The 18,209-nt window shown below is 39.0% G+C and overlaps 1 protein-coding gene across 1 annotated transcript in view; it reads left to right on the top strand.

Annotated features, from left to right (window-relative positions):
• LOC119964821 (LIM/homeobox protein Lhx9) overlaps nt 1–18,209 on the top strand; it is a 58,962-nt gene that overhangs the window by 20,409 nt on the left and 20,344 nt on the right. The gene's annotated exons all lie outside the window — the stretch shown is intronic.

The raw sequence follows: 18,209 nt of genomic DNA, 5'->3' as shown, positions 1-18,209 counted from the left end.
CAGAGTCAAACTCCAAAATAAATCCTATCAGTTATGTGTGCCCCTTCTGGTATACCTGGGTGGTTGTCAGAGTTTTACTGTGTTGCATACAGCAAAAATCTGAAACGTTTTAAACATAAAAGTACTGGGACCAATTCTCACGGCATTGTGATTTACAACGTTAACGTTGAGTTTGGAGATCCGGATGGAAAGATGGAAGGGGATATTTTAAACTTTGTCTCAAAGGAGAATATTTAAAATCTCAACTTTTTTCACCCCGTTTTAGTTTGAAACGATTAACCCCCCCCCCCCCCAAAAAAAAACATTTTGAAAGCGATTTCTTAAAATAATATGGAAAGCCAACTTTCCGAAGGGCTTTATGCCACGTGTCTTTTTCCCAACCAGTCGGGTCACGTCCAGTTTCATGAAGGGAGTTGAAATTAAATTGGCGTTTTTGTTTCTTCAAACCGAGACCCCCTGACATAAATCAACGAGTTCCACTAATGGGCTCGGCCACTTTCGACATAACGAAGCTCGGCACTTGAGGAGACCTGTTTAGGAAGTGCGGTTTCCTGAACAGTAATCAATCCCACTTGTTGCAAAGTCGTCTTTCACAAACATTTTTTTAAGCCCGGGGGGCAGCTTGTCGAGGAAAGCGGCGTTTATCCCACGTTAATTGATATGTGTGAAGAATCTTCAAGCCTCTCACTATTAGGTGCCCGTTACCTCCATGTGCAGCACAAGAGGGAATCATATCTTGTTTTCAAATTCTCTCCACAGTGCCCGTACAACCATGTCAACGTTAGAGACCCAACGAAAAGGAAACGTTTCAATTCCAGCTTTTACGTCTGAATTTGGTGACAAACGGGAGGCAAGTCATGGGAGATGATCCAGGTTGGGGGGAGAGACACAGGGTTGGATCGTCGGTGCTGGGTGCAGAAGAACCTCAGAAGAAATACTGTTGGAGTTTTTGTATAATCCTATTTATGTTTTCCTTCCCCACTTTCCTGACTTGAGCGCCATTGGAACGCTTCATGAAAGCTGGGAGACATTTATTCTCACTGTTCCTGTGCTGTATTGTTCTTTGTTAAACATGTCTCAAACAGATCGCTGTTTTGAAAGGTTAATTCACTCGGGTGAAAATGATTTCATGAAGAACTTAGTTACCCCCTCACCCTCCCAAGAACAAAATAAAATGGTAAATGTGGAAAAGTGGTTTAGAAATATTCCTTGACAGTCATTCACGCTTGATTTATTATGTGGAAATACCAGCGTTGGACTGGGGTGAACATGGTAAGAAGTCTTACAACACCAGGTTAAAGTCCAACATGTTTGTTTTAAACACTAGCTTTCGGAGCACTGCTTCCTCAGCTGAATTCACCTGAGGAAGGAGCAGTGCTCCGAAAGCTAGTGTTTGAAACAAACATGTTGGACTTTAACCTGGTGTTGTAAGACTTCTTACCGTGCTTGATTTATTGGGAGGGCTGATGTCCACCCGGGGGCGGGATTTTCATGGTCCCACTGAAGCCGGACTTGAAGGCGGGAACTGGGAGGAAATCTTGAATTGACCAGGTGGACTCACGAGTTGGATGTCACCCTGTCTCCGGCGAGCTTGTCGGAACGGGGGCGACAGAGTTTAATTAATTGAAGAATTTGAGATACATACCATATGCACGCTTATTTCAGCAGAATTTAAGAAATTAATGTAGACATCTGACTGGCTGGTGATGTAAACTACCACCCATTTCCTATTTTTTATATTGGGATGGTTGCATTTTGTAATTTAATATGTTTTTTGATCATTCTGAGTTCCAACTTGAAGTAGGTAGCCGCACTGTTGCATTTGAGTTTGAAGTTTGTTGATTCAAATCCACTCCTTGCACACAAACCAGAATTATTCTGCAATGTATCAATGAAGTTAGTGCTGCTTTGATGGGACTAACATCCTTTGGATGGGTTCTCTGTCCATTCTGATGGTTCAGGGAAAGCAAGATCAAAATTCCATGTCACTATCCAAATAAGATTTGTGTGTTATTTTGCCTTTCTGGAGTCATGTCCCCAAAGTATATTAATTAAGCCATCTTTTGGTTCTGTTTTTATTGTGGTAGTCTGCAGAATGGCTGCTTCATTCACGCACAACCAAGTCGCTGCATTTCAAAGTACTATATAAACAGTACTATCCAATCCTTCCTCAAATCTTCACTTCCAATAATAGAAGTAACTATGTGCCGTGTGTCCTAGTATACTCCCTTGTGTCCTATAGCAATGATTTTCTAATTTGTTTTATTAAATAAATATTCTTACTCTGCTGTGATGTGGAAAACACAACATTATCTGGGAAGAAATAATAATAATCTTTTATTGTCACAAGTATGAAGTCACTGTGAAAAGCCCCTAATCGCCACATTCAATAAATGAATCCAATTAACATTATCAGTAAACTACAATATAACCAATAATTACACTACATATTACAGGGTAAATTTAGAAGTTTAAAAAAAAAATCAAAATTACACTTTAAAACTGCCTTATTCTGTCTTTTCAATTTGAGGCTTAAGCTGTTTAATTTTACTGCCTGCTCTTAATGGATTCCCACCCCCTGCCTTGGCATAACTTCTAACAAATGCATACTCTTTTCTACTATTCAGCCAATTTCTTATTGACTGCCAAATTTTATTTGGAATCTCAGGAACAGCTTTAAGATTAACTAGTTACCTTTCAGAAATAACTTTGTCGATTATGTTTTGGGGGTCTTTGTGCACAAAATCACAGAGTCTCCATAGTTGTCTTGGAATGTCACCTCATGAAAAAGATCAAGGAGAATGGCTGGGAAGCATCTGCTCCTTCAAAGCATGGCAGACTCTGAACTGCCCACTGAAATGGTGAGGCACACTATTCAGTTGTATCAAAGTGATGGATAATATATGGAGGCCTTATTATGCATCCCAAAATAGAAGTCAGTCAGATTATTAAAAATAATATTGGCTGTTGTTTACTAAGTTATTGTCTTGTATACAGTTCTTGTAATGAATTGCAGTATTTTGCGCAACATGGAAGACTTGTCAAACTTGTATCTGCTTTGACAACCTTGTTAATAATGGGGCAGTACACTAACCAGTTTCTAATCTTCTGGCATCTTCCCAATGTTCATCACTTCACTCATAAAACCGACAATGCCTGGAAAATCTTCTCTCTTTGGCACTTTTAGATATATATATATATGATAAGAGGGCATCACAGCCATTTTGTAAAGAATATTGTTGATGAAATATCATTGACATTAGTAAAAGGGGCTAACGTTAGTGTGATCAAAGTGTAACTTTGGGATGAAGGCAATAGGATTGAACATAGCAAGATTTTTCAGCATGTTTCCCAGGGTTTCACTGTTAATCTTAGTCATATTATGTACAAATAATCTTTAAAAAAACATTTATTAAATAATCTAGTTGGAAAAAATTCTCCCATTGTATTTTAGTGATTATATTAATTTACGTGATGCAAGCATTGTGGTTAAACGCATTGTTACAATTGGGCGTCTTTTAACATAAGAAAAACTTGCATTTATACATCAGCTTTAAAATGTTAAAAATTTTCCAAGGTGCTTCACAGGAGTATTATGAAATAAAATTTGATTCTGAGCCATGTAATGATATTAGAACAGATGACCAAAAGCCTGGCCAGAAAAGTAGGTTTTAAGGAACTTTTTAAACAAAGAGAGGAACTTAAAGTGGCAGAGAGGTTTAGGGACTGAATTTCAGAGTTTTGAGCCTTGGAAGCTGAAGGCGTGGCCATCAATGAAAGCATGAGTAAAATTGAGGCTGCTGAAGAGGCCAGAATTGAAGGAGTGCAAAGATCTCAGGGTGTTGTATGTCTGGAGAAGGTTACAGAGAAGAAGGTGAGTAACCATAGAAGGATTTGTGAACAATAATAAGAATTTTGAAATTTGAGGCCGGGAACCAGTTGCCAGAGTGAGGCATGAATTTGATAGTTTGAGAATGGAGTTTGTGGCTGGATTTGAAGATCATGGCTTCGGTCCTCCCAGTACTTTGTTGGAGGAAATTTCTGCTTATTCAGTACTCTTCTGTGAGACACGTACTGTCAAATCAGAGACAGTGGAGAGGTTGAGGGAGTTGTGGTGAGGTAGAACTGGGTGTCATCAACATACAGGGAGAACTTGTAGTTTTGTGTTTGGATGATATTAGTGGGGCAGCATGTAGGAAATAAGTGGTTCGGGACCAAGGAAAGATCCTTGGTGGATTTGGAAGTAATGTTTGGGAGGAGGAAGAAAAGCATTACAGGTGATTTCCTTTTTCCTCATTTCTGGAAGCAGACCACACTCATTACAAACTGTTCTCTCGTATTAAGTTAGCATAGCTCCAATTTAATAATTAAGCTTTAACATGGTAGATCACTTATTGAAAAAAACATTAGTCTGCCAACTGTCAATTTGGAGCTTAGAAGTAGCACAATTTGTGACAACAGTATATGGGCTACACCAAGATTTACATACTAATAAAATAACTTCAAAGAAATAGGCAGGATACTCTCACTCAAAATGTATACTACATATAAACTGGATTAATATTAGCATTCACAGTTCTTCCAGCTTCTTGGTAAATTTGTGATAAGGCATCATCACTAGTATATATGTATACAATGTTGACAGAGCTCTGTCTAACCGTATCTGCGATGGCACAAAGAAAAGAAAGTGATGAAGGCTAAAAGATCTGACATTTATAAATCTCTGTGATGTAGAAGTGGCTTCTTTGAAGATTGTCTTCAACAAGCAGAATCTGAGCAGACAAACATCTCAGTAAAAGATGGAAAGATGGCCTGGATATTGTGTCTCTTCTCAGTATCTTTCACGCTGTTTAACTAGGCTGCTTTCATCACAGAACAGTTGGAGGTTACAATTTTTAGTTTCAGAAATTGGAGTGATTTAACGTAAAATAGCCGCCATGCAGATATGATCGTATAGAAACAATGGACGATGTTTTGGGCACCAAGCACAGTTATGAAACAAGAATTTAAGTATTTTAGCCAAACATCCACATTGAGTAAGTCGATAAGGTGAATTCAACTGAAAAGTAGTTCAATTGGACACTTGACACCTGGACAGCTTGTTGTAAATTGTGTCTATTTGCATTACATCCATTAATATTGCCACAAACCAAAGGAAATTTCATAAAGATAGCCCAGCGACATAGATGGCTGAAACTATTTAATGTAGAGTTACGATATTCAAAACAAATGGTAAAAAACCTATCTTGGGTTTACCCATTACCAATGAAAGTGAGAGAGACGAACAAGTGACAATACATATGTCTGATTGCTGTAACTGTTACCAGAACTTGTTCCAAAAGCTGTGATTCAAGAATAATTCTTGTCTTGTAATGTTGAACATGTGGAAGATTTAATCCTGCAAGATCAAGCTGTACTATTATTGACCTCATACACTCCCGTTGTTACTAAGGCAAGCATGTTCTGTGGTAAGGGTAGATAATGTAGATAATGATATATTAGAAACAATGCCCTATATGAGCTGGCAATATTCCAATTTACCACATCTGTATAATCTTATATGCGGACTAACCTTTGTCTGCTTAGAGGGAGCTTGATGCTAGTAGATGTATATATGCTTCGGCAGAAAATTGTAGATCTTTGAAACATGTTGGCATCTTGTGTAGGGCATGCCAATTCATTAAATATTCTTCAGGTAAGAGCTGGACATCTTTTTGGTTAGGTATTTCAGAAAATGCAGGGTCATGGTGATCTCCTGATCTAGCTTTGGGTTGAAGAGGAACATCCAAGGTTTTGTTCCCCCAAATTAGCCTGGGTTTTCACATCTTCCAGGCAATTCCATAGTTTTGGGTGGGTTGGAAAGTGTGTATTTTGTGATTCAACCCACCACAATTTCTCCCGACAGGCAAGATGGGCCAGAGGGTTGTAATCTGTTCACCATTGTTCATGTGTTTATATAATCCTATCATTTTAAACTCCTTGTTGAGATCACACTCTGTCACCCTATCCACCCCTCCTGACCCCCCCCCCCCCCCCCCCCCCCCCCCCCCCCAACCTTATAAACTCAAGTAAATACAATCCAGTACATGTCCTCCGTATTTGGGGGGAGATAGTGAGGTAATGATAATGTCACTGGACTAGTAATCCTGAAACCCAGGCAAATGCTCAGGGTACATGGGTTCAAATCCCACTATGGCAGCTCATGGAATCAATTTTTAAAATATGGAATTAAAAGCTGGTATCAGTAATGGTGGCCATAGAACCATTGACAGTTGCCCTAAACATTAATTGGTTCCCTCATGCCCTTTTGAGAAAGAAATCTGTCATCTTTACTTGGTTTGGCTTACATGAGATTCCAGACCCTCAGCAACCTGACTGTTAACAGCCCTCTGAAATAGCCTTGCAAGCCACTCAAGGGCAATTAGGGATGGGCAACAAATGCTGGCCTTGACTGTGATGCTGACATCCCATGAAAGAATAATTTTGAAAACTTAATCCTACAAGCCTTGGCACCCTTCTGGTTAATCTGTGCTCTACTCCCTCCATTCTTAATATATCCTTCCTGAGGTGCAGGGTGAAGGATTGAATGCAGTAAACTAGAGGAGTCTGATGAAGTGTCTGGGCCACCTGAAGAATAAATTCCTCCCCTTTCTTTCATAAACTCCTTGAGATGAAGGCTAATATTCTGCTAACCTTTTCAGTTACTTTTGTACCTGAACACTAGCCTTTCTTGACTTGTTTGTCTCCACATTTTCTAGTCTCTCATCAGTAAGATAATATTCTGATTTGTCTTTCTTGGATCCAAAGTGGGTGACCTCTAAATCCCCACATTGAACTCCATCAAACATATCTTTGCTTACTCATTTAATCTGTCTGTGTTACTTTGTAATTTCCTGCTCCCCTCTCCCCGATTTATTGTACTTCCTAACCTGGTGACATCTGTTGTGTATATTTCTTTATCCACATCAATGATGAGGAAAATCTAATTGATCCCTGGGGAATACTTCCTGTCATATTCCACCAATCAAGAAATGGAAGTATTTGCTAAAAGACAAACCTAATACATAAGACAAAAGCTCCACTTGTGCATTCAAGCAACAATCACACCCTCAATCTCTTCTTTGCTCCTACCTCCCAAAGAATTATTAGCCTGTATGCCAAGGTTGCCTCTAATTCCTCACACTCATGTTTTGCTGATAAGCTCTTATGCAGAACCTTACTAAATGTCTTCTGAAGCCCACATAAACAACATCCATTGGCATTCCTCTGTCTACCTTACTGGTGACCTTCTCAATTAGATTAGTCAATTTTCAGAAATCCATGTTGATTCTCATTGACCAGCTTATACTTGTTCAAATGTATAGTCACATGTCCCTGATGATTAATTTTAAGAACATTCTCACCAACTGTTGTTAAATAGATATATTCATTCCTTCACAGTTGTTAGGTCAAAATCCTGCATCAACTAATAGCATGGGCTATGACAGTTCAATAAGATGGCTCAACTTCATATTCCTACCAGCAATTAGAAATAGGCAATAAATGTTTGGTCTTGTCGGCAACACACACTTCCCATGGATGAAAGAATGAATAAATAAATAATTTCCATTGCTGAACACGTGTGTAACATGGACTTGAAGATGGCTGAAGATTATGATGTATAATTTCAAGGAAAATTTTAATTCTGAGGTAAAGTCTAAGAAATATTGACTCTCCAGTCCGATAAGATTTCTCACTACGAATCTTGGCATATACTTTAATTTACAAATACGTGGGAATAATTCGCACAATAACCTGATGATGAAAGGTGAGAGGGAAGAGCACAATTGAACTTGAGTGCGTAGGCATAATTCTGTTCCCATTTGAAGTCATATATTTGGCCCTGATTTTAATTATAAATTATTAGATGTACATTATAATACTTTGTGCTGTAATTACATATTTTTGCCAGTGATGGCGCTGCAGTGCTTCCACTGGCAAGATTATAATTACAACAGGACTCATTTACATGGACAAATTATATTCTATATGCATTTGAATAGGAATTTATAATAAAATAAGTTCACAGGAAACGATTTTTCATCATGCGGTCTGATTTGCTTTCACATATGTATATTACCATCGTTAGGCACATAGCTGCTCAACTCTATGCATAATCTGTGATTTGACTATCCCCACTTTTGCATACTGAAAGCAATTTTTAAAATTACTTCTTCAAGTATAGCTGATATCATTCACAGTTAATCTGACTCCACAGATGAGAATATTCTTCATGGAAACCAGTTAAGTAAGTGATGTGATATTGTGTCCTTAATGATCTCTCAATAAAAGTGGAAAGAAGCAGGAAATAATTTTTCATATTCTGATAAATGGAAGTGCAAAATAAAAAGGCATAATTTGATGAACATGAAAAATGGTAAACTATCGTATATTTTACATATAATTAATAGCTGTGCCAATGACACAAAACTAAAAAGGATCAAGGGTCTCAACTCTTCGTGGTCACTTCACTTGATCTTCCCATGGCTTCTTTGTTGTCAGGCTGGTTATCCAATTTCCAGGCCTGTGTAAATCACTATTTCCTTTAGTTGAATATCAAAACATAATCACTGTCTTTACCACTAACCCCTGCCATGCAACCAATCCTCATCCTCTTCAAACTCTCTGCATTTGCCGCCAATTCCATTCCCTTCTCGGCCACTGTCTTGTACTGAAATAGACTGTGGTTAAATTTAGTCTTTTCTTTGATCAGTAGTTTAGCTTTTGACCCCACACGCTCTCCATGACAAATACTTTCTATTCCTATCTCGATAACACCACTCACCTCCATTTCTACCTCAAACTAACTACATACAACCTCAATTCTATCCAATATCTTCTCACTGGCATCCCACCTTCCATAAATGATGACTCCCATGCAAAATTCTGCTGCCACATTCTAACCTACACCAACTTCTAATTTCCCATCATCCCTGTACATATTGACTTGCATCATGCTCCACACAAGGTTTTTAATTTCTGATTCTCACTTCCTGTCGTTACAACCCTCCAAGGTTTTTGCATTCCTTCAGCTCTGGCCTCTTTCACTTTCCCTACTCCATATGCCCACTCTTGGTGGCTTTGTCTTAAGCTATCTGGAGCCACACTGCGGCATTCCCTTCCTAAACCTTTCTGCCTCCACTTTTATCTAATATTTTAAGACGCCCCCCCCCTCCCCCCATTTAAATGGCTGATCCCTGCCCCCATTTCTTATGTTTCTCATGTTCTAAACCTACCTTGGTGACCAAGCTTTTAGTCATTCCTCTTAATATCTCCTTTGAGTCAATGTCAATCATTTTTTCTGATTATGCTTCTGTAAAGCACCCCGGGATGTTTGTGTACATTAAAGGTGCTACAAAATTGCAGGTTGTTATAAAAACTATGAGCTGTCAATTTAGGACAATCAGCCATTCCTCCATTAAACTGATTCAGTTACATCATGATCAGTATCTCAAATGTATTTATCTGTTTTTGCTGCATATCCCTTCATGTCCTTGGATAACAAAAAAACTATCAATCTATTCTCTCAGTAGAGAAATTATACCTCTGAGTCTAACCTATCATGTCCCTTATTTATTTTAAACATCTTGATTAGATCACTGCTTAACTTTATAAACTAAAGGCAGTACAAACTAAGTTTATCTACATTATTTATATATTTCACGCAAAGCTAGAGATTAAACTACAGTATGTTGTCATGTACATGTGGTCATTTAAAATGCAATATATTGATGACCGACAGTTTCCTTTATTGGTTTATGACTATTCCCCTATTGTAATATTTAAGCTGTACAAAGACAATGACAAGAATTGTGAATGCATAAACTAATCATATAGAGAACATTTATAATTCAAAATGGAGGGGACACAGTGGCGCAGTGGTTAGCACTGCTGCCTCACGGCTCCAAGGACCCGGGTTCAAACCCTGCCCTAGGTCACTGACTGTGTGGAGTTTGCGCATTCTCCCCATGTCTGCGTGAGTCTCACCCACACAACCCAAAGATGTGCAGGGTAGGTGGATTGGCCACGCTAAATTGCCCCTTAATTGAAAATAGTTTTTTTTTTAATTATTAAAAAATAATAATTGAAAAAGGACATTGTTTAAGAAGCGCTTTTGCAGTATGCTACTTTGTGTAAGAGTTAACAACTAGTAGATTGAAACAAAGTAATATCACAGTTGACAGGCTCATATGACAGGAACCACATAGTGAAGCTCAAGTGAAGAAGGGCAAATGTTAAGAAATGGAATAGTTCTCTACTATTTGGCACCAAGTCTCACACTTCATACTTTCAGTTAGAAAATGAATGGACAAGATATAGGATGGTTTTGCCACAATTCTATTTGAATATCCCAAATCAGAATTCAGAAATAGCACCAGTATAAAATATAAAATTTACCACATATGTCAGGCACACTGCCAATTTCTACTGAATGTTGCTAACCTATACTGTTTACTCTCGTCGACCAGGAATTGTGTTAACGTTACCCTAATCCAGAAAAATGTTTGTCCATTCATTCTGAACCAAAGTTCAAGGACATCAGAAATAGAAGCAGGACTAGGCTATTCAGCTCTTGAAGCTTGCTTTGCCATTCAATTAGATCATGGTTGAGATTTTACTTCAACACCGTTTTCCTGCACTATCCCAATATACCTTCATGTTTTTAATGTGTAGAAGTGTATCAATCTTATTATTTGATCTGTGTTAACAAATAACACACTCGGTGGATTCCTCATGGGATGTTGAGTTGTTGGAGGTGCTGTCCTTTGGACAAGATATTTTGTAATATAAATTTAGAGTACCCAATTCATTTTTTCCAATTAAAGGGCAATTTAGCATGGCCAATCCACCTACCCTGCACATCTTTGGGTTGTGGGGGAAAAACCCACACAAACATGGGAAGAATGTACAAACTCCATATAGACCGTGACCCAGAGCCGGGATTGAACCTGGGGCCTCGGCGTTGTGAGGCAGGAGTGCTAACCACTGTGTCACCGTGCTGCCCTTAAGACAAGATATTAAACCACGGCACTGTCTGCTTACTTGGGTATCTCTGGCATTATTTGAAGAAGAACACTGAGTTCTCCCTGGTGCACTAGCAAATATTTATCCTCACTAACATCTTCAACGCAGGTTATTTGGTCATTATCTCTTGCGGTTTGTGGAACTTTGCAGTGTGAAAATTGATTTCCACGTTTCCTACATTATTACTGAGATGATACTTGAAATGTACTTCATTGTCATAAAGCTCTTTGGGGCATCCTGAGGTTATGAAAGACCATTATATAAATTCAAGTTTTTCTTCTTTTATTTCAATATTCTCATACTCTTCCCCAGGTGGAAGTAGTGGATGTAAACATCACCTGAGCCATAAATTTGTATCATCATGGTTACAGGCAAAACCAGAATTACTCCCTGTAAACAATCATTATGCTTTCATGACAGATTAAAAGTCTCTGTGACAATAGCTTGTGAACACTTTTGTTGTTCTTTGAAACGTGTAATCTGCTGTATGACGTTACTGAATGAGACCTGTAAGTATTTGGGGCATGCATGAATGCAAAATGTAAAGATGATTTGACTTAAGGCGTCACAAATTTATTTTGGTAGCACACTGTTAATGTCTTGGGTAGAACAATAGTTGATTTTAAGTGCACCTCAATACTTTGTGATGTGTCCAAAATGTTACTGAAGAAAACTTAAAAAGTGTTTTGAAGAGGTGAAGAATATTCTCTTTTGATCTGTATGTCACAATTTTGACAAAATAAGGACACTTTTCAAAAGTTGCTAGGTGAACGTGTGTGTCTAAAAATGTGTGTCTAAAAATCTTGAAGTCTCTCAGTTGTTTTATATGTCGTGTTTGCAAGCAAATTCAACAACTCTCTGATTGTGAGCATCCCATTTGTTATGTTTTGCCAGTAAATATTATAAACATGTGGTTGGCATCATGATAGGCTTGGTATCTTGCTTGCATGGTAACAAATGTATGCCCCAAAGTAGAGGTGCGAAGATGACTCTATCAGTGCCTATATAAACCCAAACAACAAGAGATCATATAAGGCTCTGTAGTTCATTCAAGTCACTAATAAATCCACAAAATAAGGAGCTGGCAGGATACTTCATTCTGTGAAATAGATTCAGATTTCACTTCATTATTTTAAATGCATTTGTGACTCCTCAGATAAGGAAGCCACCTATGTCCATATGGAGGAAGACCTGGACAACACTCAAAAGTTGGGCTGATACAAACACTAGGCAATGACCACCTCAAAAAGACAGAATCCAACCATCTTCTCTTGACATTATCATTTTTAAATCCCCTACTATCAACATCTAGGGGTATACCATTGACTAGAAATTGAACTATGCCAGTTAGTGAAGTCAAGAGTAAAGTCACCGTAGTCCCAGATGACCATAGGTTGCTCTTCCCTTTGAGGGGAAGAGCTGACCTGAGGATCACCACATTTTGGAAGAGGAGCAAAGTTGAGAAGACAAGGCCTTCATGAATAACCTCAGCGTGTACGGGAATTGAACGCACGCTGTTGGCCTCACTCTGCATCACGAACCAGCTGTCCAATGAACTGAGCTAAACCAGCCAGCTATATGAAAACTGTAGCTACAGGAGCAAGTCATAACCTGGGAATTTGGCGGCATATAACCTACCCTGACTCCCCAAAGACAATCCACCATCCAGAAAGCATAGGTCAGACGTGTGATGGAACATTCTCCTTTTGCCGAATGAGTGCAGCTCCAACAACACTTTTGTAGCTTGTCACCATCCAGGACAAAGCAGCCTGCTTGATTGGTACTTTATCCACCCCTTTAAACATTCACTCCCTCCAAAACTGTCATATAGTGGTAGTAGGGTGTACCATCAACAAGATGTCCTGCTGGAACTCACCAAGACTATTAGCGACTGTTAGCAGCTTCTGAACCTGCGACCTCAACCACCTGGAAGGACAGGGCAGAAGATGCATGGTAACACCGCCACCTGCAAGTTCTCCTCCAAGGCGCACTCAATCTTGACTTGGAGCTGTATGACTGTTCCTTCACTGCCGCTGTACTAAAATCATGGAATTCCCTCACAAACAGCACTGTGGCTGTACCTTCACCTCAGTGACTGCAGTTTTTCAAGAGGTTGGCTCAACAGCACCGTCTCAAGAGCAATTAAGGACAAGCAATAAATGCTGGTCTAACCAGCGACAACCACATCCCATAAAGGAACAAATCTTAAATAAATATATTATTCCCAGAGTTGTGTGAAATATTCACAAAGGATGAGAAGCGACTGACTCCCAACAAATGGTGCGATGGAGTGACTAAGGCAGCTGGCACTTGAGAGATCCAAACATTTTCTTCACAGTAAACTATATCAGTCTGGTAAATCCCATTAGCTTAAATTAAGACATAATCTTCGGACACGCCAGTGTGAGGGGAGGAATCTATTGACGTGGCTGTCTCACGCCGTTGCAATTAGATCTTTTATATATTTTTAATTATTTAAAGGAATTTACAGAATTTGGTCTCCTGAATGAAGAAAGACTCCAGTGGTTATTTTTCACACATTTTAGCAAATTGTTCAACATTATTTCGAGTGAATGAACTGTATATGATACTAATAAACACATTAAATATTTTGAATCAAAAAAGCAAAGACAAAAGGAATATTATACTGCATCCAATTAGTTCAGAAACATCACAGCTTTTCTGTATTATAATTCTACATTGATAAAGCAAACCACAGCAGAATATTTCGGATGCCGGTTTCTGTCTGCAATTAAACAGCAAGTTTGAGTGTATGATGCAAATGATTTTATACAATACCAAACCTATAATAGAAGGACTATTAAATGTTTAATAAAATGCTTTGGGTGCATTGCATTAAATGCACATCTTAGTTAAATTGTAAACAGTAATGCCTTAAGAGATCAGAATTTTGGTATAATACCTCGTCAAAACCCAATTGGATTGCTGGGTTATTGATTACTTCTGCAAACTAAACACTGTTGGCTTTATTATATGAGATTTGTGGTTAGTTGTTATTTTATATTTCTGTTGTTTTGAAATATTGAAGTGTATGTCTAATTAAACCAATTAGTGTGTCACTTTTGTGACTCAACCAATTATTCAAATTCCATCAGAAATTGGCTGGTACTTTTGTATTGTTGACTGTCCATGATTATACCTCCTGTTTCCATAACTGCCTACAATGGCTCCATTTACAACATAGCAAAGGACAAGTTTGAGGTGATGACTTAGGTTTCCATAAAGAGGGGCAAAATGTTCAACTTGGGTGGAGATTGAACCATCCTCCAGTGCTCAATAGTTTTGATAAGCAGGGTCAGTTATCTCGTCCAATTACTTTTCAGCTTTTTGATCCTTGGACTAAATAAATTTTCAAGTGGATGGGATAATGCATCCTGATGTTTGACAATATTCAAGTTGTGGTCAATCGTGAAAACTTTTTACTTACATAATGGCTCTTAAGCCATCCAGCCAGTATGCTTCAATTTAAAGCTGTGCTACTTAAACTTTATCTGGAATCAAGTTTCATTACAGCTGCTAGGATTACTTAATGGGCATAAATCTAAAAAGCAACCATGGTGTTTCGAGAATACAGTTTAATTAGGTTCACCCTGATTCGATATATGAAGGAATGGGACTGAATTGCCTGGGAGGTAAGGCATCCCGGTTTCTGTAATCACAGCTGTTTTTCCATGGCCCTGTTTATGTTGGTAAACAAGGGCTGGTTTAGCACAGTGGGCTAAGACAGCTGGCTTGTAAAGCAGAACAAGACCAGCAGCACGGGTTCAATTCCCGTTCCAGCCTCGCCGAACGTGGCGATTAGGGGCTTTTCACAGTAACTTCATTGAAGCCTACTTGTGACAATAAGCGATTACTATATTATTATGTAGAAATATAAGAAAAATGTCTCATCTGTTAAAGTTCTAGCTGATGTTACTACTGGATAGATCGATCACCAAATAGAACCCTGGCTCGATAGATTATAACTTTCATTTTTATTTAAGAGACATGGTTAACCAGAGTTACAGGACTTCTGATTAACTTTTGATAAAAGAAAAAACAGTTATTAAACATGAGAAGATAATTATAATACACTACTCCTTCACCCCACCTATATCCTGATGCCTGTACACCGATTTATAAGGATAACACAAGTTACAAAAAGTATCTTGTACTCTAATGTTCTCAGTAAGTACACAGTGCAGGTAAACCAATAAGCCAACTGGGGTCAGACACTACACACTCTGAAACCAAGTGACAGATGCCAACCAATATAACTTCTGTGGCTTACTCATCAATTCTCCCCAGATTTTTTTCACACTGTGAGCCAACTGGTCTCACTGGAATCTGACAAATGTTTTCAAATTCCACTCTCAAAAAAAATATGGCTTGGAATTTTCTCCCAAACAACACTTTCCCTTGGATGCCTTCACCAAGGATCCACTTCCAGGGTTTCAGTTTCTCCATTCAGTATTCCTCTGCCTTGGATTGCCACATGCATTTAACATTCCCACAATATTTCAGACACCTAGTCATGTCAAAGAATAGTGCTGATTCACAGGCAGTAAGTTGTCACCAAACTTCCGATTTACCTCTGATGTCTGTCTTCTCACCTTAAATGTGGTTCAAAGCACTTTCTCTGCATTTTACTTAAACTTTACACAACAGGAACTGGTTCAACTTCTTGTTCTTTGTTGCTTTAACTTAGCTGTCTTCCTTTGACATACTTTTTGTCCCAACTCGCTGGTTTCTGGGCTTCCTTTTGTTCCTTTGGGAAGGCTGTTCTCGGCAGCACCCTTGTCCTGCCCAGCTCCCCCTGGGTCCAGTTTAAAACTAAACTCAAAAGTTATTTCTAACCTCGAGTGGCTCCTGGTTGCTAATCAACAACCAAGTTTCCCTTTAAACCCCATTTACTTGCACATGGTAAAAATTTTAATTGCAATGCAGGTACAGTTTAAAGTGACCAAAACCCACAGACCTTTGTTTAACATGAAGGTAAGTAAACTTTTAACTCTTTCTGAAACAGAAACGCCAAATTAAACTTAGCTATATCATATTTCTAATACCAACAAATACAAATACAAATGTAGATTATTTAAACTACCTTTAGTTTCCTGACAGTTCCTATAACCATATCTCTGTTTCTCTTGACTTTATCAGTGGCCTTCCCTGTCTTTGTTGCTCTTCCACTCTTTCTATTCCTCTATGACTCATGCCCACTTTCTTTCTCCCTGTCTGCCATGGTCATCACTTTTTTTTGTGTATTGCTTTCAAAAAAAAATCTGTCTGCATTGTCTTTCTTTTCTTTAATTTCCCAATATATCTGCACATATCCCATGTATGATCCTTTCCTGATTAGCTGAGGTTTGTATTTTTAAGGGTACAGCTCACAGTGAAAGGTGAGATTGTTGGAGATAGCAGATCAAGTTAGAGGCTAAACTGGCAGGGGCTGCCAGAGAAAATGAGAGGTAGTACACCGGTCCTGGGGAGAATGGGAAACTTAGACCAAAAAAGTTTGGAGAGGAATGGTTCCAGCTGGGTTTACAGGGATCAGTGGGTGTCAGTTCTGCCTGGGGGAGAATTGAAATGGTGGCTTGGAGGAAGCATGAGATGCAGCACTCCACATAATTCAATTGACTCAAAGTCATGACTCCAGGCTTAATGTCACACCCACCAGCTGCTGCAACACATGGGGAGGAAAGGTAAACTAGAATTGTGGAGCAGGAGCAGAGAGTCCATAGATTGGAGTAAAAGTGAGGGCAGCACGGTGGCGCAGTGTTAGCACTGCAATCTCACGGTGCCAAGGTCCCAGGTTCAACCCCAGCTCTGGGTCACTGTCCGTGTGGAGTTTGTACATTCTCCCCGTGTTTGCGTGGTTATCACCCTCACAACCCAAAGATGTGCAAGGCTGGTGGATTGAACACGCTAAATTGCCCCTTAATTGGAAGAAATGAATTGGGTACTCTAAATTTATTTATTTTTAATTGGCAGGGAGTGAGAAGAAGAATGTTTGGGACCTTGAGCACAACCGAATCCAAGACTGCAGGGGACAAGGAGCAGTGTTGAGCTCTCCGACCTAAGATATGAGGGTGAATGGTGCTGGCCTCTTTTTAATGTAAGTGAATTTGAGTGTTACCACAGATTTGGTGCTTGAGCAGGAATGGAAATGAAGGAGCTGGCGTGGGCTTGCAGGGTACTGAAGCTGAACTGGAACACACAGTGTGAGTGGCCGAGCAAAACCTGGAAATGCATTTGAGCACACAGGCTTCTGTAGGTTGCAGTGACAAATCATAATGTTGTTTACAAGATAAGTGGATGACCAACCAAGAGCAAAAAGTGGGGACTAGCACAGCCAGCGGGAATCAATGTATTGCCATTCATTAATGAGTATATTCTGCCACAAAGTTAGCAAGCCCAATAATGGCATTACTTAATGGTGTCAATTAGCCAATCAACTGTCATAACGGGATCACAACGATATTGCAATTAAACAATCTGGGTCATTTTTATTATATAATGGTATATTCACGAATAAAGGCATGTCACTTTTTAAACGTATAGATTTAGATAGTAATCTTCCCAACAGGAAAACATATTCCACAGCCTTTGTTGTCGGATATTAGACCTCGCAGAAACATCTGCTTTCGGGAATGTGCTTGTTGTAGCTTGACTGCTATTAAGGACAAACTCTGTCATCCTGTCTTTAATCCATTCCCTTCCGGCTCTTACCTCGGACTTTAAATAGGATAGGTTATTGGCACTGCCCGAAAATAAATTCAACTGGATCTGATCGAAAATTCGCGTTCAAAAACTGCTAATGGAAGTTTTTGAACGCTTTATTTTTAATTTTTGGAATTGTTCGCTGAGAATAGATCTGCGGGCAGCTCAGCTATTTCTCTCACTTCTGCAAAAAAAAAAGCTGCAACTACCTTTGTGAATAGAAAAAAAAATCAGCTTGTATTTCGTTAGCCGCTTGCCTTCTGAAGTGTGCGTCTCTAAGATGTTTCGCCAGCATAGTGAGAACTTAGCAGTGGCCACAGTTTCAATGACAGGCGATCGGATCCCCTGTGGCACTGATCTGGGATGTTATTTTAAGACTAGAATGGCCCTTTCAGAAACTGGGAGTTAGGGTCAAAAATTAAACG

Source organism: Scyliorhinus canicula, chromosome 4, assembly GCF_902713615.1.
Source record: "Scyliorhinus canicula chromosome 4, sScyCan1.1, whole genome shotgun sequence".
NCBI lineage: Eukaryota > Metazoa > Chordata > Chondrichthyes > Carcharhiniformes > Scyliorhinidae > Scyliorhinus > Scyliorhinus canicula.
This window is presented reverse-complemented; position numbering and strand designations above follow the sequence as displayed.